This window comes from Hemitrygon akajei, unplaced genomic scaffold (assembly GCF_048418815.1).
Source record: "Hemitrygon akajei unplaced genomic scaffold, sHemAka1.3 Scf000063, whole genome shotgun sequence".
Lineage (NCBI taxonomy): Eukaryota > Metazoa > Chordata > Chondrichthyes > Myliobatiformes > Dasyatidae > Hemitrygon > Hemitrygon akajei.
Genome location: NW_027331949.1, coordinates 4,010,571 through 4,019,812, shown reverse-complemented (window position 1 = coordinate 4,019,812; position 9,242 = coordinate 4,010,571). Strand labels below are relative to the sequence as shown.

Sequence of the window (9,242 nt, the reverse complement as noted above, 5' to 3'; positions counted from 1 at the left end):
AAGATGACACATTCCTTTAATATTTTAAGATTACTCTTTTTTTATTTCCATCTTTTATAGTTTCAAAATAGTAAAAAAGGCAAAGGGCCCAAAGCAAAAGTTTGGGCACCCTGCATAGTCAGTACTTAGTAACACCCACATTGGCAAGTATTACAGCTTATAAACACTTTCTGTAGCCAGCTAAGAGTCTTTCAATTCCTGTCTGGGGGATTCTTGCCCATTATTCATTGCAAAAGGCTTCAGGTTATGTGAGATTCTTGGGCCGTCTTGCATGCATTGCTCTTTTGAGGTCTATCCACAGATTTTCGATGATGTTTAGGTTGGGGGACTGTGAGCACCATGGATCATTTTTTAGGGATCATTATGATGTTGCAGAAGCCATCCTCTTTTCATCTTCAGCTGGGTTTTTTTAAACAGTGTGATGTTTGCTTCCACAGGAAAGACTGTGCCACTGGTTGCAACACAAGCCCAAAGCATGATCAATCCACCACCATGCTTAACAGTTGTAGAGGTGTTTTTTCATGAAATTATCCACTCTTATTTTTCTCCAAACATACCTTTGCTCATTGTGGCCTAAAAGTTCTATTTTAACTTCATCAGGCGACAGAACTTGTTTCCAAAATGCATCAGGCTTGTTTAGATGTTCCTTTGCAAACTTCTGCCGCTGAATGTTGTGGTGAGGATGCAAGAAAGGTTTTCTTCTGATGACTCTTCCATGAAGGTCATATTTGTGCAGATGTCGCTGCACAGTAGATCAGTGCGCCACCACTCCAGAGTCTGCTAAATCTTCTTGAATGTCTTTTGCAGTCAAACGGGGGTTTTGATTTGCCTTTCCAGCAATCCTACAAACAGTTCTCTCAGAAAGTTTTCTTTGTTTTCCAGACCTCAACTTGACGTCCACCATTCCTGTTAACTGCCATTTCTGAATTACATTAAGAAATGTAATTAATGTAATTAAATGTAATAGAAATGTAACTAAGGAAATAGCAACCTGAAAACGCTTTGCTAACTTGTTATAGCCTTCTCCTGCTTATTTATTTTAATTTTCAGACTGCTGGGCAGCTGGTTAGAGGAGCCCATGGCTGCCGATTTTTGGGACAAGGTTTGAGTAGTCAGGGTATTTATTAAGCTTTGAAATTTGCATCCCCTGGCCTTTCCTAATGATGACTGTGCACAAGTCATAGCTCTAACAAGCTATTTAAGGTCTGACACCTTGGTAAAAATTATCTGAGAGCTCAAATCTCTTGGGGTGCCCAAACTTTTTCATGGTGCTCCTTCCCTTTTTTTCCCACTCTAAAATTGTACAAAACAAAAATAATGCTCTAATCTTGCTTTAAATATCGAAAAGCATGCTTCACCTTTACTTAATGACTTTTGGAGATCAGTTCCTCTTCTACTCACTTAACTATTCACAGTAACAGAAATTTTGACCAGGGGTGCCTAGACTTGTGCAAGCTACTGTATGTTTATCAATCACCCATGGATGAAGCAAGAAGGTTCACTAAATGCTAACGCAGCACTGATGCAGGATCTTCATCCTGAAATGCTATGATCACAATCAGGTTGAATATCACTGGCAGACAGTATGTTATGAGATTTGTTGTGTGTCAGCAGTTTTGGTTCAGAATGTTGTTCACTTCAATTGTTTGTATGATTTGTTTTATTTTCTTTTGTGCATTAGGTGTCGGGTTTTTTTTCCTAATTAGTATTATTTTCTTTTTAAATTGGGTCTTGCTTTATGGCTCCCTGTGAGCAAACCAATCTCAGAGTTGTATAATTTATACATTCTTTGATAATAAATGTACCTGATTGACTTGAAATCTGTTGCTCTGTGGCAGCAGTATGTGGCAATACATAAATATTTATTTACTCTAATTAATCATTCTTATTAAGAAGTTAAATTAGTACACACAAAGAGAAATAAAGTAGTAAGGTTGTGTTCATGAGTTCAATGTGCATTCAGGAATCTGATGACAGGGGGAAGAAGCTATTCTTGAATTGCTTACTGGTTACTGGTGTCACGAGCAGTTATGCTGTAATGAAGGTGAGGATACATCACTGTTGCAGGATCTTCATGTTGGAAACCTGCTGGACTGGCACGAAGTCCATCCTGTCCTTTAAATGAGGCAAGACAGGAAAATAGGGCAAGCTGTATTTTCCAGTGCTGAAGATATAATAAAATAATGTACGTAGGCTATGATATTGGTATGATACTCGGGTACAGATGTGGCATGGTAATTGCAATGACAGAATGATTCATTGCCTTTAGAAAAACATTTGAAAATAGTTGGAAGTGCTAAATTTGGGGGTCTGTTGGGGTGTATGTTCATCAGCTGTAGTCAATACAAACCTGCAAAGGGATGCTATCCTCAACAATGCTAACTCATTGTTCTTTTGAGAAAGCCAATCGGGTGGATTGATGGTGATACTTGATACACAGATTCTGACTGATTGTTGCCCATGGTATCCAAGGGAAAGTGGCACAATAAAAATGTAATTGAATGAAAGGATGCTTCAGTTGGTGTTCTGCAAGTGTCAGGAACTCGCTGGATCCTTATTCATGCTGTTAAAATGAAAAATGTAGCTAACAGATTTTCTGATACCAACAACATTCTTTGTTTTGAAGAATAAAGGTCTGCAGGAAAACACTGTGGAAAGTTTAGTTGGGAACACAAGCAGCAAACAGAAATATTTCTGGAGAAATCCGAAAAATCAGCACACAGAGATATCCATACAAGTTGAGGCAATATGGGATAACTGAAGCATAGCAATAAATGTAGAGGGATAGAGGCTCTTGAATGCATTTAATCCTGCAGTCTTGCAGCTTCAAGAGGACTGAAACCCATGGAAGAAAGGGAAGGTGGAGGAATACCAGAGTGTAATGGACAGGTAAGGAGGTGAGATGAGAGACAGAAATAGGAATGGGTAAATGGTGAAAGGGAAGCAATTGGGAAAGTTAAAGTGTGGATCCAACGGAGGATAAAGTGGGATGAACATAAACAATCTCAGAAAGCCAGGCTTTGAAGAGAAGTCCTTTAAGACCATAGCTACCCTTTGCACAGCAGGGGACTGGAGCCATTTGCCAATACAAGAATGCTAATGAAGAACTCTAGGGTAACAGTTACTGTACTTTACAGATTCTGAGTATTATTGGCCTTTCATTGATAGATTATATTGATTATTAATATCAGTATTATTGTTGTGTGATCAGAGATTCCTCATTCCTCACAGTGTTAACAATTTGTCAATTTCTGTACAGAAATGGCATTTCTTGTTCAAACTTCAGAACAGTGTGTGGTTCCAGGGGCCAGGCTGTTCTCATTGCACATAAGTAAATGAAATGTGATTGAAGAGTTAATTGGTGACTACAAAGCCACTACCCAGGCTAAGCAGATGAGAAAGTCAAAGACTATTGAGATTCACTGATATTCAGAGACAGTCAGTAGTCTTGAAATCATACTGTGATGAAGCACAACTGTAAAGGTTCTGCTACTACTGAATATTGAGGGACTTGACCTTGTTTACATCCTCTCAATGTTTCTCCAGTGCAGAGAAAGTCAGTGCAGAGTCTGCAGTGATGACTTGGCAATCCCCTGAGCTCTAGTTTCTCCCCACATGTCAATGAACTGCAAGTAGGTAAAATGGATATTTTAAGTAACCCATCATCCCATGCTGACAGGAAACAAGCACAGGGGAAATCTTAGGAAACTATGAAAAATAAAAAGTTACAGGGCTACAATGACATAAGCAAGAGGTGGATATTAACACCTCTGAAGGCTAACATTAACACTATCTATACACACACACACACTCACACACACACACACACACACACACACACACACACACACACACACACACACACACACACACACACACACACACACACACACACACACACACCTGGAATTGATTGATTCATTTATTGTGTCTTTCTATATTGACTTGTACTGCTGCTGCTAAGTTGACAAATTTCATGACACATGCTGGAGATAATAAACCGGATTGTGATTCTGTCATGACATGTACAGAATGCAATTGTTCAGTGTTCAGATTGGAACTATGAGTCATTCCACCAATGAAAAGATGCGATGGTGAAACTGAACATGTGGAATCCACGTATGAGACAGCACTCTCTTGCTTTGATGTGTAATAGTTAAACAGAGACTAACCTGTATAAAATCATGACAGTGTAATTGTAAGGATCTAACCATTCATGCAGACAACCTGCCGCACCAAACTGTACATGCTGGACAGTTTGTTTCAGAGGGATGTATGGGTCCATTATGGGTACTGATGACTTAGGATATCACAGAATTACCCGTGTGAATGAGAGCAGTGACATACCTGTACAGTACACAGTGACCAGCAAGTGTCGGCTTCAGCAGATACACAAAGCAGCCAATGCAATTTTTGATCTTAATATCCAGGCAAGTGTTGTTGTTTTGACTCATGTCAGATGCATGATTGTTGTTTCCATTCTCGGTGAAGCAAACCTTTCTCATCACCTCCCCCTCTGTCACCGTGGGATGTGAACCTGGAATAAGGTTAATACAAGTTTAATTGTCATTCAACCATCCATGAATACAGCCAAACGAAACGGTGTTAATTCACAGCACAAGGCACATATAACATCTATCAGATAGCAGTTAAACATACAATCACTCAATAATATAATATAGGCCAATTCCCCGAGCCAACGAATGTGTTGGCAAGAACAAACCCGTAGCAATATGCAATCAAACCCAGTCCAGCTCATCTTCCACTGAGTGGCCACTAGAGGGCAGCATTGATCAAAAGGGCCACCACATCACACCATCTCCGGCTCTGACTCTGATGCCTCTCCCCGAACGGCTGCATGATGCCCAGTTCTCACTACAGCTGATCCCCCCAATAAACCAGTGAACCAGACATTCAGCATTCCATATATACAATGTCCAACACGGCCTTGTGATTATAGAAAAAAAACTACTAATACCGTATCACTGGCTGTTAGATTTCACACCACCTTCACACACCAACTCTAACGGAAACACAGACCACAAAAGGTCCAGCTCCTCCACCAAGGAGCAACACGCTGATGGAGTAGACCTGCAGTGCTTGAAGCAATTCTTAATGCCCAGCTTGGGATTGAAATAAAATATGTTTTTTTTTAAAAAGACAGCTTTTATTGGCTCTGCATCTGTGTGTGCCCCCATCTTACCAGACAGCAAACAGAATAAATTGTACCCAGCCCCACAGGGAATGTGAATTTGCACCATTCTAATGCAGTGTTCAGATTCACCCATGATCTGGTCTGGCCTCAGTCAATGGCAAGATGCTGATTTCAACCCCACCCCACCCTGCAATCCAAACTCACTGCTACAGATCCTGCTCCCTGAGATCAGCTCCAGCTGGTGAGAGCCTGTGGGCCCAGAGCTTGGACAAGAAACTCCAGCCTCACCCTGATGCGAATTGGACAGCTGGTGAAGCTGCACCACCAGGACAAATGATCACATTTCAAACAAATCATTGTTTCAGAGAGACGTTCACACATTCAACACTTATTGCAGTTAACCATAATACCAAAATAAAAATGGTCAGTTATGCCCCATTGGAAGATGCAGCAAGGCAAGGGTTTAGGTAGTGTTCAGGCAAAGGTAGTTTATGCAACACACACAAAATTGCTGGAGAAACTCAGCATCTATGGAAAAGAGAAAAGAGTCAGTGATTTGGGCCGAGAATTTTCATCAGGACTGGGAAAAGAAAGATGAGAAAACAGAACAGTGGGGTGTTGGAAGAGGAGGAAGATGTGCAAGGTGGTAGGTGATCAGTAAAACCGGAAGAGGGGTACGGATGAAGTAAAGAGCTGGGAAGTCAATTGCTTAAACAGATAAAGGGCTGGAGAAAGGGGAATATGACAGGAGAGGGCAGAAGCCCATTGAAGAAAGGGAAAGTGGAGGAGCGCCAGAAGGTAATGGGCAGCTAAGGAAATGAAAGGAGAGAGGGAAACAGCAATGGGTGAATGGTGAAAGGGGCAACAATTAAGGAAGTTAAAGTGTAGAGCCAACGGAAGATAAAGTGGGATAGGGCAAGATGAGTCTTTGAAGAACATAGCTTCCCTCTGTACAGCAGCGGACTGGAGACATTTGGCATTACAGGAATGCAAATGAAGAATTCTAGGGTAACAGTTACTGTATACTAATTCTGAGTATTATTGGCCTTTTATACATAGATTACATTGATGATTAATATTGGTATCACTATTGTGTGATTAGAGATTGATCATGCAAATAGGGGTTTGAACAAACACAAGATTACCAATTGGTCAATATCTGTAAGCACTGGTCAACTTCTAAACAGAAATGGCACTTCTGTGTTCAAACTTCAGAACAGTGGTGTGCATAAATAAATGAAATGTGATTGAAGAGCTAATTGGCGACAAAGCCACTACCCAGGCTAAGCTTATAAGGAAGTCAAAGACGACTGAGATTCACAGAGATTCAGAGAAATTGTTTGTGTAATCATACTGTGGGGAAGCACAACTGTAAAGGTTCTGCTACTACTGAATACTGAGAGACTTGACCTTGTTTACAACCTCTCAATGTTTCTCCAGTGCAGAGTTGCAATGTGAGGGATGTTCACTTATCATAAAGGAAAGAAATTAATTGTTGATTAAACTCATTTTTCCTTGCATCACACCTTGACCATACTTACTGCACATATTATATATATGTTTCTGTACTTGGGAAAATATTTTACATTTAATCTTAAATTTCAAACAATTTAATATAAATTTAACATAAAAGCAAATTGGAACACCAAGATTTAGAATGCACAAATTAAAAGACAGATAATCAGCAATGAAAAACTGAACTTACATGTTTTGAATTAGAAACAGCATCACTTTAAGTGATCAGTTCATGAGCTCTGTGTGCCCTGAGATAGGCTGGGCTGCTTGGGAACTGCTCCTCCATGGCAAGCAATGGAGCTACAGAACCTTCCCTGGGTCTGATCCAGAGCGATCTCAAAGCTTGAAGTGCATGTAATAGCAAAATATGCACACTATATACAACTGTGAGATTTGTCTCCTTCCAGGCTGTCCCAAACAATAGAAAAAACAAAAGAACCTGTTTTTAAAAAATCAACCATCCAATGTGACAAACAATAAACAAGCAGATGGCATTCTGATCTGAACTTTACAGAAGTGAATCAGGAACCCGTTTGTTGCAGTCCATTGCCTCAGAGTGGTCAGCAGTCAGACCCACAGCACCACTGCCAGAGAAGAAGAGGAAGGTGGCACTCCACTGCCAGACACCATGAGGATTCAAGACCAGTGTATGGTTTGAGTGACTGTGGGAGGCATCTTTCAGAGATGTGGAGACCATGTCCATGCTTAGGGGCTTGTGCAGAGACCTGGGTCATCATTCTGACCCACCTCATAGGCAAACTAAACCCTACAGTTGTAATTTCTGGGCTTACCTTCCAACCAGCCTTGTCTCATCCCGCAGCAACAATACTGTGGAACTGCTGTCTCGGGAATTTTCCATCTACCGGAACTGAAATAACAATTGGAGAATGGATTTCTAAATTGAGGCACAGTATTCACTTTGAGAATTCAACCATATCTTCACCCTGTCTGCTTTCAACCTTCCCCCATGCCATCTAACTTTAATTCTCCATCTGTATTTTCCATTTCCGTCTCCAGGTCACTCACTCACTGTGCCCAATGAGTCAGCTCTCTTATCCCTACAGTTGCCCGCTGCCCCATTGTGATGACGAATAATCTGCTTTTCCAGGAATTCCCCTTCCCACATCCTTCAATCTTCCTTCATGCTGGGTTTGAAGTCATCATTCCCACATTACCTGCTGAATCTGTACCATCCTTGTTCAAGTCTTGTGTCAGACATACATTGTTCACTCATGCTGGGAGAATTCATTCTCCTCCAGGGATGATCCAAGATGCTGTAATTTACACACGGATCACCCAGTGCGGAGTCTGTAACTGAGGGACAGGGTGATGATGATTAGCTTTAAGGGTCGCCTGATATCACGCAACATCTTATTCACCTCCCCCATAACTTCCACCATTCCCACAGGACAAGCAACAGTCTTGCTCTCCAATCAATGAACAACCCTCAAATGAATGGTGGAAATTTTGCCTTATTCCAAACCTTGGCTCCATTGCATTTGGTCCAGTACACCCACAAACTCACATCAGTGATAACCTGATGGGTAACAGAAAGAGCAGCCTCAGCTCTTCACTCTGGGTGTACTGAAGAATGTTACTCAACTGCACTCAGAGTTGTGGTAATGCAGGAAGCCCCGTTATCAATTTCTGCTGAAATGGTCGCCTGTATTCCGCTCTCTGATTTTGATCAAAGTCCTGTCGGCCATGTCACCATTTCCCACCACCATTCCCCAGTGTTATCCTCATCTCCAGCTACACCTTCCCCTGTAACAAGTGCCATTCACACTCCGCGTCTCACAGAGCATTGCCCACCTCTGTGCCCTGCCACCCTCCTACAACCTCTCCTCAATCCTGTCCATCGCTCTACTACTCTTTTCTGTCTCTCCTCCTTTCAGTACCACCATTCCAATGTCTCTCTGCTATTCTCAGATTTTATTTATTTATGTTTTCTTTTTTTCTTTTTTGGATACAGTGTGGAACAGGCCCTTCCAGCCCTTCATTCTGCATTGGCCAGCATCTCTCAGTTTAACCCGATCCCAGCTGTGGGACAATTTCCATCGACCATTTGGTACATCTTTGGACCACGGGAGGAATCTGGAGCACTCAAGGAAACCGGTGCTGTCACAGGGAGAACGTACAAACTCTTGTATGTACAAACGTACAAGACCATTTGGATATTCACCCCATCGAGACTGCTCTGCCATTGCATCGTGGCTGATCCCAGAGCCCATTCAGCCCCACCCACCTGCACTCTCACTATATCCTTTGATGCCCTGACCAATCGGGAAACTATCAACTTCTGCTCTAAATATACTCACAGACATGGCACAGACAGACACTGCAGTCTGTGGCACAACATTCCACAGAGTCACCACTCTCTAGCTAAAAAATATCCTCCTTACTTCTGTTCCAAAAGGTCGCCCCTCAATTTTGAGCTGTGCCCTCTTGGTCTGGATACCCCCACCAGAGGAAACTTACTTTCCATATCCACCCTATCGAGTCATTTCAACATTTGGTAGGTTTTACTGATATTCCACTGCGTTCTTCAAAATTCCATAGGCATCTGACCCAA

General features: G+C 41.7%; 1 long non-coding RNA gene across 1 annotated transcript; it reads right to left on the bottom strand.

Annotated features, from left to right (window-relative positions):
- Window positions 1–4,428: 4,428 nt before the first annotated feature.
- LOC140721869 (uncharacterized) lies at window positions 4,429–7,958 on the bottom strand. The gene is made up of 3 exons (XR_012097491.1): window positions 7,846–7,958; window positions 7,462–7,538; window positions 4,429–4,537 (listed from the first exon to the last, which is right to left on the bottom strand). It is a non-coding gene; the product is annotated as an uncharacterized lncRNA (long non-coding RNA).
- Window positions 7,959–9,242: the final 1,284 nt, after the last annotated feature.